Consider the following 23,491-nt stretch of genomic DNA (forward strand, 5'->3'; position numbering starts at 1 on the left):
GCCACCTATGATTCCAAATTTGTGGACTTATGGGAGAGATGGTTTGCCTCACTGGAGGAAGGCAAAGGAGCACCTAATTTCCTAAAGAAGGACCGTTTCATTGCTGGTCTATGGTCGCCGCTTAGAGAGAAGGTGAAGGGAAGGTTTCCTGCAACATATGAGTTGGCAGTAGAAGTAGCCCGCCTTAAAGACAAGAAGTTGTGCATGCAAGCAAGACTAAAGGATTCAGAGGAAACAAGCTAGACCCGACCAACCCCAGTGACTGCAACAGCCAGTCATAGAGCCCAACCGCAAGAGACATCAGAGGAGCAGCAAGACCTGTTGAGTCGCATCACCACCCAACTAGAGAGTTTATCCGTGCATCTGATGCAGCAAGGGCATGCAGCTGTCAGGAATCCCGAACAAGAAAGAGGAAAACGAAGGCAGAACCAAGAGTACCACTTCTACAATTGCGGGGAAGACGGCAATGGTATGTACTACTGCCCACATCCAAGGAGGCAGAATTTCAATAAAGGGGGGAGAAAGAATCAGACCTCTCCGCCAAGAGCAAGGCCACCACCACCTAGGCAACCAGGGCCAATACAACCGGTCCAAATCCTTCGACCACCACCACAACCCATCATTCCACCACTACCCCCACCACCTACTGTGAACCAAGCGGTGAGTGGTATTAGCTTGGACGCTAAAGGGAAGGCAAAGGTAGAAGAATCAGTTCGAGAGCAGCACAAACGAAAAGCAAAGGTAGAAGAAGTGGATGCTATGGGAGTGAAGCGTGCCAGGCACGAGGAAGCCTCTCAAAGACAAGAGAAAATGAAAGGGAAGGCCGAGTCTAGCAAGCAAGCAGCTAAACTGATGTTGTGCAACTCTGCTCCCATGCAAAGAAAGATGCCAGGAAATGCACATTAAGTTTGTTTGAAGCTTATACATTTAATAAACAGTGATTAAGGGCTGGTTGCAGGCCGAGTTCAATACAGAATGTATGTCAAATGCTGCTGAAAGGGCCAAAACATGCCTTAATGATGCTAAAAAGTGCTATGCTTGAAGTGAACACAGATGGCGTATTGTGCCCTAGAACTGCAGTGCTCGATGTGCTCTACCTGCTTGTCTTTACAGCTGGTCAATTGGAGCTACGATAAAGAAGTTATGGCAGTTTAAAGTTCAAGTCGATTGTAGATCCGTGCCAGATTGGGCAACAGCAGCAGCTGATGGAATAAAACTGAAATGAATGCATCAGGCTGAAGTGCTCACTTTGTGGAGTGCGTCGGTCTTTTCAGATCGGTGATCGGGATTTCGGTTGGCAAGATATGGCCAGTTTAAGTATCGCCACGGGCCGAGGGCCGAGTTCGAACCGCCTTGGCCGCCCTGATCAGTCATCCAGCTGGCTTAATGTAGTGTTGTGCCCGATGTGTATGCCAAATGTGGGCCGATGCGAGATCATATGCTTAGCTTTGACGGACAGAGATACTTGCATCTTGGAAGCCATGGTGCCATTCAACACACGAGAGTGGGAAGTAGAATTCACGGTGATATTGCTAATCAGTGGATACGGAAAATGAAGTCAAGGAGGCAATGCCTTAACCGATATTTATGCTAAATGTGATTCCCTTACGATGCTTATGGCCGCCAATGAATAAGCCTGGCAAAGCTTTGGCCGACATGTGCATCGGACATGAAGTCCCAAGCTTTTTGGCCGATTTGTATGCCAAATGTGATGCCTTTACGAAGGCCGACCGCCCAATTGTTGAGCCTCGTAAGGCCTTTGCCAGTATGTATGCCTAATGTGGTGTCCTTATGAAGCAAGATGGCCGCCCATACAATAAGATGGCCACCCAATGGTATGGCCGCCCATTGAAGTATGGCCAATGGCCGCCCTAAGTTTCAAAGGGTGTGAAGCAAGCAAGAGAAAAGATAGCCATGGCGTGGCAGCACGCAGAGGGCGCATGAGGGAAAGAAGGGGACGCGCTGGGCACGGTGGTTATCGGGCGACCTCGCTGCAGAGACGTAAGTTGATCAAAGAATCGGCGCGTACATTTTTGGTCCTGGTCCCGTCGCAAACGGCGCTAGTCAACCACGGCCTTGCCACTTCACAAGGGGGAGGACCCATTAGGGAGGTCACTAATGTCGCCTTTTTTAGCAAAAAGGGAGTCCCATGCAACTATAAAAAGGGAAGAAACGTCTTATTCAAGATATCATCGTAAGTTTTCTCCTCTCCTTGGGCTCGGAAGATCCCTCCTCAAGTTGAAAGCTCTTAAGCTCTTAATACATATTTTTAAGGTCCATCTTCGAGCTCCATAGCTTAAGCTCTTAAGCTTAAATCGGATTCTAAAGTTTGGTATCGTAAGCTCGCTTAATTAAATTCTTAAGCTCCTCATGCCTTCGAGCTCTAAAACTCTTTAAGCTTCTCCTTCGAATCTTCAAACTTGCCTAATCCTCGTAAGCTTAAATCCCTTCATAAGCCATAATCCAAAGCTCTTAAGCTATCAAGAGCAGAGTTAACCCTCAAGATTAATTTTTTCAACCTTCTACCACCATAAGCTAAGCCTAATTGAGTTTCTATCGCCTAAACCGAGCCTAATCTTCTAAGCTTTGAATACTCGAGTATAAGCTCTCTTAAGCCGTCTTAAACCTTCACTAAGCCTCATTACCCATTTAAAAGCTGCGCGAAGCTTATTAACCACTCGGATCGAAGAGCAAAAGGCAAAGTAAGCCGAATTTTATCAATTTCTTGTTTAAGCATCTGGTTTAAGCCATATTTTTCCTTGTAAGAGCATTTAAGCTTCCATTAGGGATTGATTATTCATGGATTCTGTCAACGATAAACTGGAAATTAGACGGACTACTTGTTTTAAATACTGTTGTCGATAATTGCATCTGCCACACCTTGTTTCCCGCAGCTCTCACAGCCAAGGGCCCGGTGCCTTCCCGGCTTACCTTTCGCACAATTATCCCCCGACACCGCGACGGAAAATAGACATCGTGGACTTCTCACTGGGTGAGTATGCAAAACCCTATGACTTAGTTCAAGAGGTGTTAATGCAGGGCCCGAAGATAACTTGGCCCCAATTACTCCACCTTGCACCAAGAATGAGGAGGCAATGGACAAAAATGGTGAGTACCAAGAACTCGAGACCCAAGATAGCTGGGGCTATCTCTCGAAGGGATCTCGACAACATCCTACCAACTATGGATGCTCACATCAAGGGGAAATGAACCTCGAACGTCTACATAGATGGTGGCGTGCAAATATGCGTCATGAGTGAAAAGATGATGCACCATCTAGGTCTAGAGGTAAGTAGGCCGGCACCCTGCCAAGCCAAAATGGCAAATAATGTAAGAGTGAAATGCATGGGCATTGTGATTGCGGTCAAAGTAAAAGCATTCAATACAAAAGTGGAGGTAGATATCTTTTTCATGCCACACAAAGGGGAGGGCTACCCCATCATTCTTGGGAGGCCTTGGCTTATGGCTATGGAAGCTAAGCAAGACTGGATCACCGGAATGATTCAAATGAAGGATGATAAAGGGAAGTCCATATTCTATGACATGAGGACTGGGAAGCAATGCAACATGATCTTGTAGGCTTCAGAAGATGAGTCCACCAACGACTATTCGTCTACCTCAGGGGAAGAGACAACCACCACTGATGAAAGTGACAGTAGCATCAAAGTGATGGGGGTCATTCTTAAAGACTCAAAAAGATTGACACAATCTGAAACACCCCCGACAAACCAAGAGGAACCATCAGGTACACAATCCTTAGAGGATGCAGGTAAGTTACAAAAAATTCTCTCAAATGAGTTAACCGATGAAGAAAGAAAGGAATATGTCTCCATGCTAGGTAACTTCACTACTTTGTTCATTGATGGCTATGACAAGATCACAGGAATTACAGTAGTGCAACACCACATAAAACTTAAGGAAGGCAGTAAACCAGTAGTGCAGAAACTCAGAAGACTTGGAGTAATCCAACAAGAGGCACTACTTAAAGAAGTGAGAAGTTTGCGACAAGCAGGTTTCATCTACCCTATCAAAGACCCTGAATGGGTCTCCCAAGTAGTAGTCACACCAAAGAACAATGGTAAGTGGAGAGTCTATGTGGACTATAAACCTCTCAATGCAGCCACGAAGAGGGATCACTTTCCCCTCCCATTCCAGGATGAAATGCTTAATGAAGTGGCGAGTCACGAATGATACACAGTGTGCGATGGCTATTCAGGATACTTCCATATTAGCATTGTGAAAGAAGATCAGAAGAAGACAACTTTCATCACACCTTGGGGATGCTTTGCTTATAGGGTGATGCCTTTTGGCCTCACTAACGCCTCAGCCACATTTCAGCGCTATGTGACCTTTGTTTTCCAACCCTAATTTAAAACATCAATACGGGTTTTCATAGATGATTTTTGCATAGATCTATAGTTCACGAGCCCTTCATTTAAGAAAAGTCTATGATGGCTTAACCAGGCTGCAAACCTTGGGTGGCCAGCTCAACGTGGATAAGTGTCACATTGGTGAAAGCAAAGTCACTCTCCTTGGCCATGTAATTTTAGCAAAAAGGATTGAGACTGGCCCTAGCAAGATTCAAGCTCTGGTATCTTTGTTGTCACCCACCACCGCTAAGCAGTTGGTTTCTTTCCTTCAGAAGGTAAGATACTTAAACACGTTCATCATTAGGCAAAATTTGGACTCACAAAAGGGCCCTTTAAGGACTTTGACTTTACCTCTCTCTACCAAAACGGGCGCATGGATAATTTTTTGCAAACAAACTCCAAAGTTGGCAGAGGTTTGATAGTTAGAATGTCCTCTTCAAACTCTATCTATTGATATATAGCACGCCATGAGATTCCTCATATTTTAAAAGATTCTTTTTTTGATTCACCTATGATGTGACAACTCTGTCGGAATCTAAGTGAATCAAAAAAAGAATCTTCTAAAATATGAGGAATCTCATGGTGTGCTATATATCAGTAAATAGAGCTTGAAGAGGACGTTCTAACTGTCAGATCTCCGCCAACTTTGGAGTTTGTTTGCAAAAATTTATCCATGCGCCCGTTTTGGTAGAGAGAGGTAAAGTCAAACTCCTTAAAGGGCCCCTTTGTGAGTCCAAATTTTTCCTAATGTCACTTGTTATCTCAAGTGGTCCTTCCCCTACAACAAATCACCCAAAGGGATGTCTTCTCATGGAGTGAGGAAAATGAGCACCAATTTTCTGAGGTAAAGAAAATCCTAGCTAAGCTTCCCACCATTTCACCCCCTAAGTGGGACGAGCCATTTTATGTGAACCCTAGTATAGGAAGTGATACACTCGGAGCCGTGCTATTGCAAAAGGACCCCCAAACTCGTTCATGTATCATATTTACTTCTCTAGTCGTGTCATGACCCCGTCGGAAAAAGGTTTTACCGAAGTAGAACACATGGTTCTGGCACTAATGTTTTCTACCACAAAGTTCTGCTCCTATCTCCTTCCTAGACCTTTGTAATCCTAACAATGGAAGAGGTTTTTCCATATGTAATGCGACACATGTATGTCTCATATAGGATCTCTAAGTGGTTAATTAGATTACAGGAGTTTGACTACACCATGCAAGTAGAAAACTCCACTAGGGCTAGTTTAGCAAGAATTCTCACTCATCGTCACTATGAGAAGAAGCTAAAGATCAACACGGAAGCAAAGGATGAAACACCAATGGTAGAGAGTTCTAGGCTAGAAAGATCTCACTCTCTTTTCTTTGACAGAGCATACAAGAGAACAATGGACTAGTCTACAGAGCTGGCATAGTCATTTTCGATGAGCAATAAGAAAGAGTATGTAGCCCTAATTCTTGGGTTGGAACAATGTATTTCACAAGGAATTTAGCACCTAAATGTGTTTGGCGATGCTTTGCTTTTGATAAGGCAGATAAATGGCACTTGGGTTTGTAGAACTCAGGTTTTACTTGGTCAACTATGCCAAGTTAAGTATCCTCTAAGGAAATTTCAAGTAGTGAAACTATTTCATGTCCCCAAAGGAGAAAATCAAGAGGCAGATGCTCTAGCCAAAGAAATAATACAAGACGTTCCCATAGGAGCAATCAAACTGAAGCTACCCCTCTTTCAAGGTAGTGATGATATGCCTAATATCGTCAGCTTTCTAGATACAGGAGAATGTCCGGAAGGATACACCAAAGGCCAAAAACAGTGGCTGGTAAGGAAGGCTACTAGATACCACCTTGTAAACAACCACTTGTATTGTAAGGGCAAGGATCAGATTCTCAGGCGGCGGGTACCAACCTCTAGTGAGATCATAGAGGTAATTTCAAGTTTCCATGATGGCATCTGCGGCGGCGGTCATTTTTCTCTAGATATCACTAGTAGGAAGATTCTACAAGCAGGATACTCTTTGCCTAGCCTGAACATGGATGTACACCATTGGTGTAAAACATGCAAGGCTTGTCAAGTGGCCAATGATCGCACATTAACCTACAAGCCACAAACTCCTATCATCTCATATGATCCATTTGAGAAATGGGGAATAGATACAATCGGTCCTTTACCAAGGGCCCAATCAGGTAAACTATACATCATAGTGTGTGTAGACTACATGACCCGATGGACAGAAGCAACAACCACCACCCACATTACAGCCCAAGAGTTAGCAAAGTTCATTTTTGAGCATATCTGTTGCCATTTTGGCACTCCTCTTGAGATAATATCAGATAGAGGACCAGGTTTCAGAGGCGATCTGGTGGGAGAACTGATGAAGAAGTTAGGGCTCACATGCCAACATTCCACACCATACTATCCACAATGCATTGGTCTGGTAGAGAAGGTAAATGGAATGATTTGCAAAATCATCACAAAGCAGGTGAACAATCACACAGGAGACTAGGATAAACATCTCATGGCAGCTCTTTGGGCCTACCGAACGAAGTTCCGAACATCACTAGGTTTCACCCCTTTCCATCTAGTTTATGGGAAGGAGGTAGTTCTACCCATTGAGGTACAGATAGCCATCTTACGAGTCTTGGCTAGCCAGATACAGCGCCCAATTGTAAATCTCCAAAACCACATCCTAGATCTGGAGAGGCTCCAACTAGATAGGGAAGAAGCAATCAACCACTATGCAGCGCAGGCAGAACGACGCCGGCTCACTTTCAATCAAGGGCTTAAAGAGGAGGGCCTGGAAAAAGGTATGTTAGTATTGAGATACGACAACAGATTTGACACCAGGAAGGACAAGAAATTTCAACCGAGATGGGAAGGACCATTCATCATCGAGAAATGCTATGACAACGGCAGCTATAAGCTGATGGAAGCAGATGGGAGAATTCACAAGACTAGGTCAATGGATGGAGGCTGAAAAGGTATTTTCTTAGGTTTGATCCAGAATTCATTCTAAACGTTCCAGAAGAGGAAGAACCCTCTAACTCCACAACTAAAGATGTAAAGGAAGGGCTAGAAGCATGAATGCCTCTAGCCAGATGGAAGGGCTAATGATGGTCGGCTTTCGAAACCATGACCATGACCATGAGAACCACACACTAAGGAAGGGAAGGTTTGTTACCAAAAGAAAAGGGAAAAAAAAAAGCCCTTACCATTCACCATACCCCCCCCAAGGTTAACCACTAGTGGGGTGCCGCCAATTTGGCCACACCCCTCGATTATCGCCAAAAGACAACCCCTCTCTCTCTTACTGCCCGGCTCCACCAATATTCTCTCTCTCCCACTCTGCCGCCGCTGCATCACCCGGCCCTGTAGGTGCATTGGTGCCTCTGTCACACCCTCCGGCGGGCCTCCACGGATATTATCCTCTCTCTCTCTCTCTCTCTCTCTCTCTCTCTCTCTCTCTCTCTCTCTCTCTCTCTCTCTCTCTCTCTCTCTCTCTCTCTCTCCCCCCAAATATTTTTCCTCTCTCTCCCTGTGCTTGTCCACACTCCAGCCCCGACGGGCCGCACACCCACCCCCTCTTGTCCACACTCCCTTCGGCCTTATACCCCCCCCCCCCCCCCCTCCCAACCCTGGCGGACCACTGGTCTAACACCCCCCCCCCCCCCCCCCCCCCTATCTTCACCTAGACCTAGCTCTCTCTCTCCCTCTGTCTCTTTCTCTCTCTCTATCCACCTTCTCTCTCTCTCTCTCTCTCTCTCTCTCTCTCTCTCTCTCTCTCTCTCTCTCTCTCTCTCTCTCTCTCTTCTCTCCACCCACCCCCTATCCTTCCCCCCCCCACAACCTCACACCCCCTCTCTCTCCCTCTTCTTCCCTTGGTGGGAATCGCCACTAGGGGAATCTCTATCTTTCTCTCTTACTATCTTTACCCCCTCTCTCGTTGACTAAGCCCCCCCCAAATTCCCGGCCGCTGTCGAGCCCCGCCTCTCTCTCTCACGCTCACACCCCCGGACCTTGGACCTCGCAGGTGCCTTGGATACACACACACCACCCACCTCCTATCCTCTCACCCCCCCCCCCCCCCCCTCTCTCCCCACCCTCATTCTCTCCCGCTCGCGCTCTGTACCAGCCCGCAGGCAGCCCCGTCATCACCCTCCCACTCGCGCTCTATAAGCGGCCTATGCGGCGCCGTCCCCAACACGCTCACACACACACACACACACACACACACACACACACACCCCTCATTCACCATCTTCACACCTCCCCCACCCCACCCCCCCCCCCCCCCCCGCCTCTGCATCGCCACAGCGTCACCGAAAATCAAAACAAGAAAAATATATATTATATATATATATATATACTAATACACACACACACACCCCTGTTCCCACGTAGGCACCCGCACACACATACACACATACAAATACACGCACACATATACACACTCATGCTCACGCACTCACCCATACATACACACACACACACATACATACACACACACACACGCATATACGCACACACACGCATATACTCACCACACATAAAATGCAAAAAAAATCGAAGGAATTCTACGCCATCGACATCGACAAAAAGGAAGACGGCTCGAATCATGCGACACCGACAACAAAAAGAGCAAATGCGCCGAAGGCATGTCCCGGCCGACCCCGAAAAGACGTACGTGCTACACCGATGCACCGGCAACACACCATTCGCTCACCGGCATCACGCAACCACGACACCATTTTCCGTAATTCGTAGGTTATCATCATCATTTTTTTCAGTTTTCATCCAAGCCTTGTAAATTCCCAATTTGTAAATTCCTCTCTCTAGGTGATGGTCACAAAGGCCCACCTAGAGGTTTTCATTTTTAATAACTCCCAAAACAAAGCAAGGGTCAACCAAACTGAGCCCACCGCCTTGCTTTGTCTCCCCAATTAACTTACCCTAATCAAACCTGGATTACCTTAATCCAAGCAGCCAACACCTATAAAAGGATACAAAGAGGTCACTATCGGGGGGGGGGGGGCAGTTCATGAGAGGTCAACACTCGGTAGAGTTTTAGTGGAAAGAGTTGACACTATTGGCATCACGGGGAGGATGGCTTGTGGGATGGTTTGCTTTGGGAATTGCACCATGTGAAGGGATCCACGGCCACCTCTCGACTCCAATGGTCGATGCACACATACATACACGTTCTTGGTAGCAAGTTTCACAATCATCGAGTCGTCTTTAGAGAACGCACCAAGTAATTTCACCATCTTTTCTCCCTACCTCTCTATCACCACGGTGTGCCGCCTCGCTGGAAGGAAGGTCATTGTAAATACTGCAGAAATAATTCTCCCTCACACCCCCAAGGGTTTTCTTCATTTGTCAATCTCTCTCTCTCTCTCTCTCTCTCTCTCTCTCTCTCTCTCTCTCTCTCTCTCTCTGTGTGTGTGTGTGTGTGTGTGTGTGTGTGTGTGTGTGTGTGTGTGTGTAAGTTTGCGGTGTTCATATCATCATGGTTTGCGTCCTATCCGCTCAAAGCTAGGTGGTGCCCCTTGTTCGCTTTACCGTGACAGGCTCGAGGCATGCCATCGATCCCCGGTTTTTGAGAGGTCTTCGGGGTTCGGGTGTCGCTTTGCTCCCGTCAACGTTCTCGAAACACTACGGAACTTGAGGGAAATCCTATTAACACCAATAGGTCGCTTTTCGTAAGGTCCGTGAACCAAAACTCCAACCCTAAACACCCGTCGTTGTTTTCGAAAACTAAAGTGCCTAATGTGTAGCTCTATTCATTGAGAACGCGTGGATATACTGAAATGCAAAAACGAACAATGTATGCTCACTGAATCACTAGATATAGCTTGTGGGCCGATCTCGCAAAACCAGGCTGTACACCTGCAATGTAGGTGTTCGCGTAGCTCTCTCCGGGGGCAACACACTGCACTTCTCCACACTTGATTTCGACCAAAGTGCGCACGTAGCGTCAAGATAAACTCTCTCTCTCTCTCTCTCTCTCTCTCTCTCTCTCTCTCTCTCTCTCTCTCTCATACACAGAGTACGCTCAACTCACACAGAGAAAACTTTAAAAAAATGACAAAGGATCTTTCCATTAAGGTCAAAAGTGGTATAAATACCTTACAATCTCAAACCCTAATATTCCAATTTAACCATTTACTAAGTCTAAATGTCAAAACTGGGATACAATTTGGAAGCTTCTGCAAGCCCCACTATTTACAAAGGTGAAATGACGTTTTTTCTCAATTAAGGAATTATTAAAAAGAAAATTAGTATTCCGTCAGGCAATTATCCTCCGTTGAGTGTGTCCAACCGCTAACACTCCCCCCTCCTATATCATGTCATTCCCGACATGACAGTAGAGCTGCTTCTTCAATGGAGGCTTTTGCGCATCTTCAGAAGAGACTTATATCGTTGGAGAGGGAGAATGGGAAACACACCCGACACACACGCAATGGCCCCTATATAGCTCAGGGTTTTCACAGCACCCCTATCCTCTCATAAACATCTTCAAAAGAAACAAGTTTCACTAGGAGAGTCTTGCCTGCACTCTATCCGATGCACCTACCGCCAACAAGATGACCCACCCACATGCACACACCACTACGACTCACCTCCACCCTCTCAACCCATCTGACTCCTCTTACTCACTCTCTCTGTGCACACACCTACGTCGTCGGTTCGGGGGGGCACACACTTCCACACTGCTGACACCACACGACACAAACGAGAGTCAAAGAAAGAGAAAAGGGGAAGGGGAATTAACACTTGATAGGGGAAAAGTGGGTTTGATCTTGCTTCCAGAAAAACTGATTACAACCTTCAGCACCCCATGGCCATGGCTACTCCAAAAAAAAACAGGAGGCTCCCAAAATGCTTCTTCGCTGCTCGCCGAACACTTCTTTTGCCACAAGTTCTTCAACTACTCTCGCCTTTCCACATTTGCCCACGCAAAGAGGCACCTTAGCTATTCTTCTTATTCTCTCTCCTTCTCAAGGCACTATGCAGCGCTCCACAACTGTTTAGATGACTTCCCACATGTCGCTTCGACCATCACTTGCACGGGTCGCTTCCTCTTGGTAGCCTTTACTGGCTTCCTTCTCCGCAAGTCGCTCGACCTTTCGAGCCGCTTCAGGGCGATGCTTCTCCCTTGGGTGTCGACTTCAATCACACCAATCTCGTGAAATCCTTCCTTCTTCCCCAAACCCAAAGAAAAACCCAAGAAAAATCCAAACAGCTCGAAACCGCTGCCGTCCCTTTTTTTCCTTCCTTTCCCTCTTTGTTTTTTCAAGGCAAAGAGAAAACTTCTTTCTTTGGCAATGGCGCCCGGAGCCACTGCCTTTGGGCTTTTTGTTGTGAGTTTTAGTGACCTCCCCTCCGTTGCTTTTGAGCAAATTCCACCAAAGTTAAGGGCCAACTTTTTTTCTTTTGCACTTATAGCCAAGGGGGCTTTTATACATGGTTTCCCCACACCGTTGGTGCTCGTGCACGGTTGTATCTGTCGTATAATTTCTCTGATCACACCACATAGAATCACTACCTACTGGCCCCGAAATCTTTGCACTTCTCCACAACTCTGCACTATGGCTTCGGAAAACCCGTTTCAAGAAACGAAAAAAGGACATTTGACCCCTTTTCGTTGTAACCGCTTGCCAACTTAGATTCGGCCCAACTCGATGTCCATGACTTCGATCAGCGAGCCGCAAATTTTGGCTGACTCCCCATGTGGCACGCAAGTTTCCAAAACTCTAGCGAACTCAAAAAACTCTTATCGGTGCGCCTATCGATGAGCACATACCCGCCCCCCTGCAAATATTCAACATGCCATAACTTGCTCGTCTAAGCTCCAAATGGCAAACCGAAAAGACCGGCATGCTCCACAGCTTGAGCTTTACACATGTATCCATTGGTCCCATTTTTCACTAGCTGTCTGTACCCGCCCTGCTTGTTGGGGATCTGCAAAGCATTCCATCTTCGGACAATCATAACTTTCACACTGGGACTCTGTTTGGCGAGCTGTCTGGCCAATATTCTAGAGCATATTGAATACCACATTTTGGGACACATTTCGTGAATTTTGAACATCTTGACTTGCCGTTATCATTATCTCACTTTGGAGCCCCCCCAGGCCTAAAAAACTTTAAGTACGCATTTACATTGCCACTGTCCTGCTGAGGTCTCCCACACTGGCTTTAGCCCTCTACCATGCACCTGTTAGCACCCTTTTGCACTGCATAGCACACTTTATGGAGTGGACGAACTTTGGCTGCACCATCATTGCCAACCCCCCTGTTGAACATTCATGTTCAACCAAAAGTAGCTTTATTGAACTTGAAACTTGCAGCACTCTGCAAACACTCAACTACACTGGAAAACACGCCACCATATGTACAACATGTATAATATGTACAAAGCTGCATGTCTGTTACTCTTGAGTCCCTTCAAGTGGGTTGCCCAACCCCCCTGGTCACCATTTGATGTACATCCGGCACCACTCCCCTATCAAAGTAGAGCTTGAGCCGTACACCATTTACCCTGTTCCTGAGAAGCTTACCATTGGCTCTCACCAGCTGATAGGTCCCATTTAAAAAGGCATTTTGGACTTTTGTACGCACCCGCCCATTTATTTTTGAACTTCTTCTGGAAGGTGAAGTCCAAGTAGCTCTCATACTTCATTACTAGGTCCCCTTCTTCTATCTTTTTTTCTGGCAGACTCTCATTGACTTTGGCCATTCTCCTTTCCCGTTGCTTCACATAGTAGTCTGCTGCTGTCTCTCTATCCATCTACAATGCCTCAAGGCAGACAATCCTATCTTGTAAGACAACTTGTGGAGTGGCATTGATGCGCCACATACCTTTCAAAGCACCCAGCTGTGCATGCACTGACAGCACTGCCTCCTTACCATAAACCAACTCAAATGGAGTAAAGTTGGTCGCCACTTTGTAGGACGTCCTATAGGCCCATAGACACTTTTCTAGATTGATCTCCCATTCTGTTTCCTGCTTATACACATACTTTGTGAGCATTTTGATGATTTGTCCATGTCACTCTCCACAAAACCATTGCATTGGGGATGATAAGGTGAGGAAAATCGATGTTGAATCTTTAGTTTTTCCACCAGTGCCTACATAAGCTTGCTTCTGAACCCTTGCCCTCTATCAGAAATGAGTACCCACAGCACTCCAAAACGGCAACAAATGTTATCAAAAACAAAGTGGGCCACAACCTGTGCATTTACCTCCTTCACAGCTTTCGCCTCGACCCACCTAGTGAGGTAGTCAATGGCTACCACAACATATTTCTTACCACTTGTAGACTTAGGGAGTGGACCGATGGCATCCAAACCCCACTTCTCAAAATCATGCTGAGCAATAATGGCTCCTTGTGACTCAGCTACCAAACGCCTCTCTCATATAGTCTCACATTCATGGCAAGTCTTTCACCAATAGTGCACATCCTTCAATACTGAAGGCCACCAAAAACCCGCTCTCAACACTCAAAACAGTACTTGAACTTCCCTTGGTGTCCACTCTCCTCATGGCATTGCTACACTACCAAGTTAATCTCTTCTTTTTAGAGCACTGTTCTCAGCACCCGTCTCTGCCGTAAGTCATTAGGTCTTCACCTATTAGTGTAAATTTGCGAGCTTTCTGAACTATCCTCCTCCTTTGCACTTTAGACAAACCTTGAGGACATTGCCCTGTACCCCAGAAATTTTCCACCTCTTTCAATGACTCCCTACCTGTGTATGTGGCCAGGGCCACATATATATCTATGACGTGTACCTGCACCTTACTACTTGCTAGTTGGTCTGCCTCTTGGTTGTGCTCTCTCTTCACATGCTTGAACTGGATTTCTCTAAAGAACTTTAATAAATTTTTGATGGAAAAGAACCAATGCTTCAAGGAATCTCGTTTTACCTGCCATTGGCCTAATAGTTGCTTGATGACCAATAATGCATCACCTTTGACCACCAACCTGTTAGGAAATAAGACGTAGCTAAATAGATAATTGAGTAGATTACTTAATGGAGAGAGACAAATTTACATACACGAGATTATAGAGTAGAGAGAGAGAGAGAGAGTACACATGATATACGTGGTTCACCCAATCTGGGCTACATCCACGGGAAAGTAGCCACTCAATGGCTTTAGTACTTCAAACAAGAAGTAGTTTACAAAAGGATTATACCCTTAATGGAGCTCCCGCCTTGCTTCAATCTCACCACCTCACACTCACCTTGTTGCATCAACTTCACACACTATGAAATGTTTGTAGAAATGGCCTCCTTTTATAGGCCAAAAGGGCTGCCCTCTCTCATGAGAGGGCTGCCCTCTCTCATGGCTGCCTCTCATGAGAGAGACAGCCATGTGTAGCCTTGTGTAGATAAGTCCAAATTGGACCCTCCAATCCGCCCATGGGCTGCCCTTGAGAAGACAAGTCCGCTTTTGAATTCAGCCACCGGCCATTGAATTCGGCCACCGGCCCCCGGCCATTGACTCCAACCACCGGCCACCGACCATTGACTACTGACCACCGGCCAACCGACGGTTGTTTTCCAACCACTTTTCGGCCGCCGTCCGGCCATAATATTTCGGCGAAAAGGAATATTTCGGTGAGGGAAAATAGTTACCCCTGATTTTTTGCCGTGAAAATTTTGGTTGATGGCGAGTGATTTTCCTTCACGCACGATGGCTTCTCCTCATAATGGGGGCCTTACAAATGTGCGCTTTTAGCACAGAAAATTACAAAGGTAAATCAAGCTCCATACTTAACAATCTCCCACTTGGAGACTAATCTCCAAACCAAACCTGTGGATTGCTTTCCAGTCCGTCTTCTTATCCTTGAATGACAATTGAAGATGAGCAAAAGCTCAAATTCTTCTTGGTGACCACCTTTGTAAACATGTCTACAGGATTTTCACTTGTATACACCTTTCCTAGCTTTAGTTGTCCCTCTTCCAAAAGAGTGTGTATGAAGTGATATCTCACCTCAATGTGCTTTGTCCTTGAATGAAAGGCTGAGTTCTTTGCAAGATGGATAGCGCTTTGGCTATCATGTACAATACACAATTGTCTTGTTTGAATCCAAGCTCTTCTAAGAATCTGTGAAGCCACAGAATTTCTTTGCTTGGTTGCGTCATTGCTACATACTCTACTTCCGTGGTAGAAAGTGAAACCACTTTCTGCAGCTTTGAAGCCCAGCTTACCGCTGTGCCTCCAACCGTGAACACATAGCCAGTAGTGCTCCTTCGAGTATCTTGTCACCTGCCATATCTGCATCAGCATACCCTTCTAGAAAAATATTAGTTCCTCCAAAATACAAAGCATTTGTTGTTGTCCCTTTTAGATACCTAAGTATCCACTTCACAGCTTGCCAATGCCCTTTCCCTGGGTTGTCCATGAACCTACTCACAACTCCCACTGCATGTGCAATGTCTGGCCTTGTCCAGACCATAGCATACATTAGAGAACCTACCGCTACAACATATGGAACTTTAGACATACAGGCTATCTCCTCTTGTGTCTTTGGACACATATCCTTCGTTAGTTTAAAATGACCAGCCAAAGGTGTAGAAACTGGTTTTGCATTTTGCATTGCAAACCTTTCTAGTACCTTCTTGATATAATCTTCTTGAGATAGATTTATTGTCTTCTTTGTCCTGTCCCTTGATATTTTCATACCAAGTATCCTCTTTGCAACACCTAAATCTTTCATTGAAAAAGATTTAGACAGCTCCTCTTTTAGGTCTTTGATGTCCTGCATGTTAGCACTTGCAATCAACATGTCATCAACATACAACATTAGGATGATGAATTTCCCATCTCCCAAATTCTTCGTGTAGACACAGTGATCCGAGTTGCATCTTGTGAATCCATGATCCAACATCCATCGATCAAACTTCAAGTACCATTGTCTTGATTGTTGCTTTAAACCATACAAGCTCTTCCTTAATCTGCAAACCATTTTTTCCTTACCTTTTACTTCATACCCCTTTGGTTGAAGCATGTAGATTTCCTCCTCTAAGTCACCGTGAGGGAATGCCGTATTTACATCCATTTGCTCGAGATTTAGATCATGAGCAGCCACAGGGCTTAAGAAAAGCCTAATTGAGTTCATTTTTACAACAGGAGAAAATATTTCATTGAAGTCAATACCTTTCTTTTGAGAAAACTCTTTTACCACAAGCCTAAACTTGTACCTTTTCTTCCCACCTTCTTCTTCCTTCAGCTTGTACACCCATTTGTTTTGAAGTGCCCACTTACCTTTAGGCAACTCAACCAAATCCCATGTTTGGTTGTGATATGGTGAGTCCATCTCCACTTGCATGCTCTTCGTCCATTCTTCTTTGGATTCATGTTGCATAGCTTCTTCGTATGATTATGGCTCTCCAGAATCTGAGATCAAGAGATGGTTGAAGGAAGGAACAAACCTTTCTGGAGGTCTACTTGCTCTTGTAGATCTTCGGGGAATAGGTTGAGGCTCCTCATTTGGTTGACATTGTTGCACATTGTCACCATTTGCAGTCCTTGAGTCTTCACCGTCCTCAAGCTCCATGTACTCATCACCTCTTTCTTTTGTTTGTTTTCTTTCCAAGTAATCTTTGTACATATTTTGTTCATTAAAAATTACATCCCTACTCCTTAAGATTCTACCATCTTCAGGATTCCATAGGCGATACCCAAAGTCACCTTCTCCATAGCCAATGAAGAAACACTTTTTGGACTTTGCATCTAGCTTTGATCTTAGGCTTCTATCCATGTGCATGAAAGCCTCACACCCAAACACTTTGAGTAATGCATAATTTACTAGTTTACATGTCCATGCCTCTTCTGGAACTCCCCCATCCAATGCCGTTGAGGGTGAGCGATTGATTAAGTACACAGACGTACTTACAGCTTCCGCCCAAAGCTCAAGCGGTAGGCCTGTATGTAGCTGCATGCTTCGTGCTCGCTCCATGATTGTCCTGTTCATCCTTTCTGAAATCCCATTTTGTTGAGGTGTCCTTGGGGTTTTCCTTTGCCTACGAATGCCATTGCTAGCACAAAAGCTTTCAAAAGCTTGGCTGCAATATTCGCCTCCATTGTTGGATCTGAGGCATTTAACCTTGGTACCTGTTTCATTCTCCACAAAGTCTTTCCACCTTTGAAATATAGAAAATACATCGGATTTATTCTTCATGACATAAACCCATGTTTTTCTAGTCGCATCGTCTATGAATGTTACATAGTACAATGAGCCAAGTGATGGTGTACTTGCAGGACCCCAAACAGCAGAATGAACCAACTCAAGTTTTTAATTTTTTCTTTCATTTCCAAACTTTTGAAATTTTACCCTCTTTTGTTTACCATAAACACAATCTTCACAGAACTCTAAGTCCACTTCTTTCAAACCTGGTAGAAGCTTCTTTGTTTGAAGGATTTGCATTCCTTTGGCACTCATATGCCCAAGTTGGTAGTGCCACACCGCACTGTCAACGTCCGTAGTTGCTGCACAAGATGAAGGTTGCGTGCTAACAGTACACAAGCAAAGTGTACCGACTTTTTCTCCCTTGGCAACCACCAAAGATCCCTTTGATTTCTTCCACCGTTTGTTTCCGAATGCAATGTTGTGACCTTCATCGTCCAATTGTCCTATAGAGATCAAATTTTTGTGAAGAGAAGGAACATGCCTAACATCTTTAAGCTTCCATTCATTTCCGTTAGCAGTTTTGACAGAAACTGTACCTTTGCCGACAATCTCACAAGCTTCATCATCTCCCAAGTATACATACCCAAAATTACCTTTGGTGTAGTCTTGGAAATGTTGCTTGTGTGGTGTCACATGGAATGAAGCCCCAGAATCTACTATCTAGGAATTAGACACATTGTCTAATGAGAGAATTAGAGCATCTTGCTCTACTTTACCTGCCACATTGGCCTCCGATGTTGGCTTGTTCTCTTGAGACACTGTCTCCTTCTTCTTCTTGGACCAGCAATCCTTCTTGACGTGGTTCCAACATTCAAGAACTGACTTTGTGCGTGACTTGCTCTGCCTTGAGGGATCACGACCCTTTTGGTTTTTGAACCTTTCCTTAGGCCTTCCTCTTGTTTCCACTGATAGTGCAACACTTGATGATTCTCCTGTACTTATCCTTCGCATTTCCTCGCTTATTAGGAGAACACCGACAACATCATCAAACTTAAGAGTATTTGTACCGGAGATAGAATTACTTACACCCATCTACGAGAAAACCTTGCTCTGATACCAGTTGTTAGGAAATAAGACGTACCTAAATAGATAATTGAGTAGATTACTTAATGGAGAGAGACAGATTTACATACACGAGATTATAGAGTAGAGAGAGAGAGAGAGAGTACACACGATATACATGGTTCACCCAATGTGGGCTACGTCCACAGAAAAGCAGCCACTCAATGGATTTAGTACTTCAAAACAAGAAGTAGTTTACAAAGGGATTATACCCTTAATGGAGCTCTCGCCTTGCTTCACTCTCACCACCTCACACTCACCTCATTGCATCAACTTCACACACTATGAAATGTGTGTATAAATGGCCTCCTTTTATAGGCCAAAAGGGCTGCCCTTGTGTAGATAAGTCCAAATCGGACCCTCCAATCCGCCCATGTGTGGCCGCCCTTGAGAAGACAAGTCCGCTTTTGGATTTGGCCACCAGCCATTGAATTCGGCCACCAGCCACCCGCCATTGAATTCCGACCACCGGCCACCGGCCAACCGACGGTTGTTTTCCAACCACTTTCCGGCCGCCGTCCGGCCATAATATTCCGGTGAAAAGGAAAAAAGTTGCCCCTGATTTTTGGCCGTGAAAATTTTGGTTTCCGGCGAGTGATTTTCCTTCACGCACGATGGCTTCTCCTCATAATGGGGGCCTTACAAATGTGCGCTTTTACCATAGAAAATTACAAGGGTAAATCAGGCTCCAGACTTAACAATCTCCCACTTGGAGACTGATCTCCAAACAAAACCAAACCAAACCCCTAAAGTTGCCCCTAATTTTTGGCCGTGAAAATTTTGGTTTCCGGCGAGTGATTTTCCTTCACGCACGATGGCTTCTCCTCATAATGGGAGCCTTACAAATGTGCGCTTTTACCACAGAAAATTACAAGGGTAAATCAGGCTCCATACTTAACACAACCTAGAAATGCCGAACTCGACGCATTGTTTCAAACCTAGATGGAGGACGAGATATTCTCCTTCATTGTTGGTATGAACATCCTCCAAATCATAGGCTTTTGAGAAGATTACCTTGCCGTGTGGATTGTGTATCACCACACCTCCCCCAGCTTTCTTTATCACCCTCCTATATGCACCATCAAACCACATGGTAAAAGCTCCCATCAGGTCGGGCTTCTCTTTGGCTTCATCTCGCACCATTGTTGGATAAATTGGCAAATATACGGCCTTGCTGACCAAAATGTCCGCCAAATGGGACCGACTTGTATGGTCAATCTTGAACTTGAACTCAAGTTTGCAACTCTATCACCCACTTCATGATCCGCTTCCCTGGCCTTAAGTGTAACACCACTTTAGGCAACAGATTGTTAGCCGTCAACACATGAAACTTATGCACAATGAGGTGCACTTTGAACTTTCTACAAGAAAAAACCAATGCCATGACCCACTACTCCACTTCAGTGTAAGTCACCTCTCTAGGATTTATCACCCTGCTTTCAAAGTAGATAGGCTTATAGCTCCTTCCTACCTCTGCAGTAACACCACCTCAATAGCCACGATACCTACCATCATTGACAGTTGGCACACAGTTGGGAGCAACAGCTGACACAAAATTTATTTCACTCTGTCAAAAGATTCTTGAGCATCTTCATCCCATTCAAAGCCATACACCTCCCGAGCTCTTTTTTGGAGAGGATACACATACTGTGACAGCATCCCAAAAAAACGCGACAAGTACTTTAGCTTATGTACAAAGGAGGCCAAGCCTTGCGCACTAGCGGGAGGCTCCATCAAGATTAGTGCCTTGACCTTTTCTAGATCCACCTCAATTGCATTTTGTGACACCACATGACCTAGCAATTGCGCTCGAGATTGTGCTAGCTTGCTCTTCTTAGGGTTTAATTGACCTTCTTCTTCATCCAGCCTTTGAAAACATAGCCGGAGCTTTGACAAATGATCCGCCCTTGAGCTATAGCACCCAATGTCATCCATGAAAACCCTAATGAATATGCCCGAGTAGGGACCAAACACCTTATTCATCCAGTCTTGGAAGGTGGCGTAGGCATTCACTAAACCAAACGGCATCCTGCGAAGGCAAAGCACCCCATGGAGAGATAAATGTCGTCTTCAACTGGTCTTCAAGAGCAATCCCTATCTAAAAGTACCCTGAAAATCCATCCATAATAGAGTACCTCTCATGACCTGCCACATGATTTAAGATTTTATCTTGGAATGGCAGCGGGTAGTGGTTTCTCTTGGTCGGAGCACACCCACCATTTTCCATTCTTCTTAGGGGTGATAACCACTGGATAAACCCACTCCGACTCCTTCACGGGGTATATGATACTTGCATCTAGGTTAATCTCTTGCCAAAGAGCCTCCTTCTGAATCTCCCCTAACCTCCTTAGCTTCTGCGCCTTTGGTTTGCATCCTTCTTTAAGAACTATCTTGTGCTCTGCACCCTTTGCTCCTGGTAGATCCTTGTACTTCGTCGCAAATAAATTTGGAAAAGAGGCACACAACTCAACATAGCCTTCTCTCTCTTTCTTGGTCAAATCTTTGCTTAGCATATCAATTATCTCCTCCACACTTATGCCACCAACCTGTGGTTGCACCTCTCCTTTTACATGGGAGCCTACAACAGTGACCCCAAACAAGTTGGCATATATCTTTAGCATATCATCCTCACTTTCCTCTTCTTCAGTATCTGTGTAGCCCTCATCATAGGCCGTCTCTGTCTCATATTAATAGCTTGTCATATCACCTTTGTCTTTTTCTGCCATAGGGTGAAAAACGCCTCTCCTTGGTCTTCAGATCAAGCACCACTTGTCTCCCTCTCTCCTTGTCATGCAAGGTGAACACCCTGCTCCCCCAATCCTGCTTAGCCCCTATTGCAAGTAGCCATGGCCTACCCAAGATGATTGGATAATCATTATCACCCGCTTTCATCACAAAGAAATCGATTAGGCACTCAATGCCCATCACTTTCACTTAGTACGTCTTGAGCCACACCCAAACACCTCCCTTTGGTATGGTTAGCCATCCTCATGCGTACATTTGATTTTAGCTACTGCTTTGACCCCTATTTCCTTCATAGCAGCTTCTGTCATGACGCAAACCTATGCTCCACCGTCTAGACATAGTCTTTTTTTCAATGACCGCATCCACTAGAGGAAGGACATATTTCGGGCTATCCACTCTCAATGCCATGTTTTGTATTGCATGCACATTTCACTTAGTCTTTGGCAGCCTCGTGCTGACACTTGTAGACCACTGTCTTCGTAGCTTGGGATTTAAATCCAACAACTGAACAAAGGTAATATTAGCCTTTTGACTTTGAACATTTCTTACGAAGTCATATTCGGGGTAGCCGCGCCCTAGCTGAAAGTTTGCTTGCTTGATTTTGCGACGCCTCCTGTTCTTGCTAGTTTCCAGCTTCTCCTTGCCTTCGGACACTTTCTCTTTACCTTTACGGTCCCTCGTATCCCGCTCAGTTTCTGTCTCCCTTTCCATCCTTGCTCTTTTGTTGGCCAAAACTTCAACATCCTGCTTATCCACTCCCATGATATTCACCCTAGGGACTTCACCACCATCCTGACGAGCTGGCTACACCTGATTCTCGACTACCTGCTCCCTTGGGTCATTGAATTGTGCTTGCCCTCTACCTCTGCCAAACAGTGGATAAATACCGCCTCTTTATCTTAGCGGATGAGGGAAATTTGGCGCATAGTGTCCTTCTTCACTGCAATTGTAACACCGACCAGGTAGTGGCCTTGCCCTGCCCCTTTCTCCTCTTGGTTGACCTCTATCCATCACGCTTAGCCACAATTCCAGCATTTGCTCAGACAAATCTTTCACGGTTCACACCCAATTTTTTCGCACAACGGTGGAGAGGGGGAATGGGGGAACATGTCCAGCACAAACAAAAGGGCCTCTCTATAGCTCAGGTTATTCACAACACCCCTATCCTCTCAGAAAACACCTTCAAAGAAACACTTCACACTAGCAGACCACCGTTTACTCAATTGCCACTTCTCACACACTCAACAAACCTCCACACAAGACACACCTACTAGCGTTGCATGTCTCCACCCTTACACACGCACTCAACCGCTCAACCTTACTCTCTCACTCAAGACACTGTCGGTCCGGGGGGGCACACACTTCCACACAGCCGGCATCGAGGAGAAACATGAAAGCAAGAGAAAGAGAAGGGGGAAGGGGAAACAACCATGGCCATTTCCAAGCAAAAGTTACAAAGGGACTAGCTTGCTAGAGAACTCCACTTTGCAGGCTTCAAACGGCTCTCCAAAAGCCCAAAAAAAGCCCTTAATTTGATCCATTTTTTACTTTTATAGGGGGTGCCTTTAATTTGGGAATTTAAAATTTAATTGGTCCACCTGGCACCTTGAATTGGCATTTTTACCTTGATTATCTAAGATCGATTTGGAGAAAGGAGGAAGGAGAGAAGTGCCACTTGGCACAATATGATTGGTTTTGAAAATGGAACGGAAGCTTAAAGCCAAAAAAAAAACCCAGATGGTTGCATCCTAGCGCGAGGCGCAGATTGTCTAACGTAGGAGGAGCCACGATGAGAAGCGGAACTTGGAACTTGGAAGCCAGGACAGAAGATTCCACAGGCGACAGTTGAGCAGTGGCAACAGAACCTTTTCCCTTACCTATGACTTCACGCAACAAAACCTTTGCCCTTACCTACGATGTCACGCAGCAAAGAAATCTTTAGGTCGAGCCTGCATCTACCTGCAGTAATTCCCTGCTCATGCCCTGCAGGATGAAAGCTGTTGCCGCTGGCTGGCCAAGAAGAGAAGATGGGTGCCTCAGTTGGATCTTCTCATGCCCAGCTTTCCACCACCTTTGGATGTGGTAGTTGAGCACGTTTTCTCATGGCTGTCTGTGCATGAGGTT

The sequence above is a fragment of the Adiantum capillus-veneris genome, chromosome 29 (genome assembly GCF_014529385.1).
Source record: "Adiantum capillus-veneris isolate H3 chromosome 29, ASM1452938v2, whole genome shotgun sequence".
NCBI lineage: Eukaryota > Viridiplantae > Streptophyta > Polypodiopsida > Polypodiales > Pteridaceae > Adiantum > Adiantum capillus-veneris.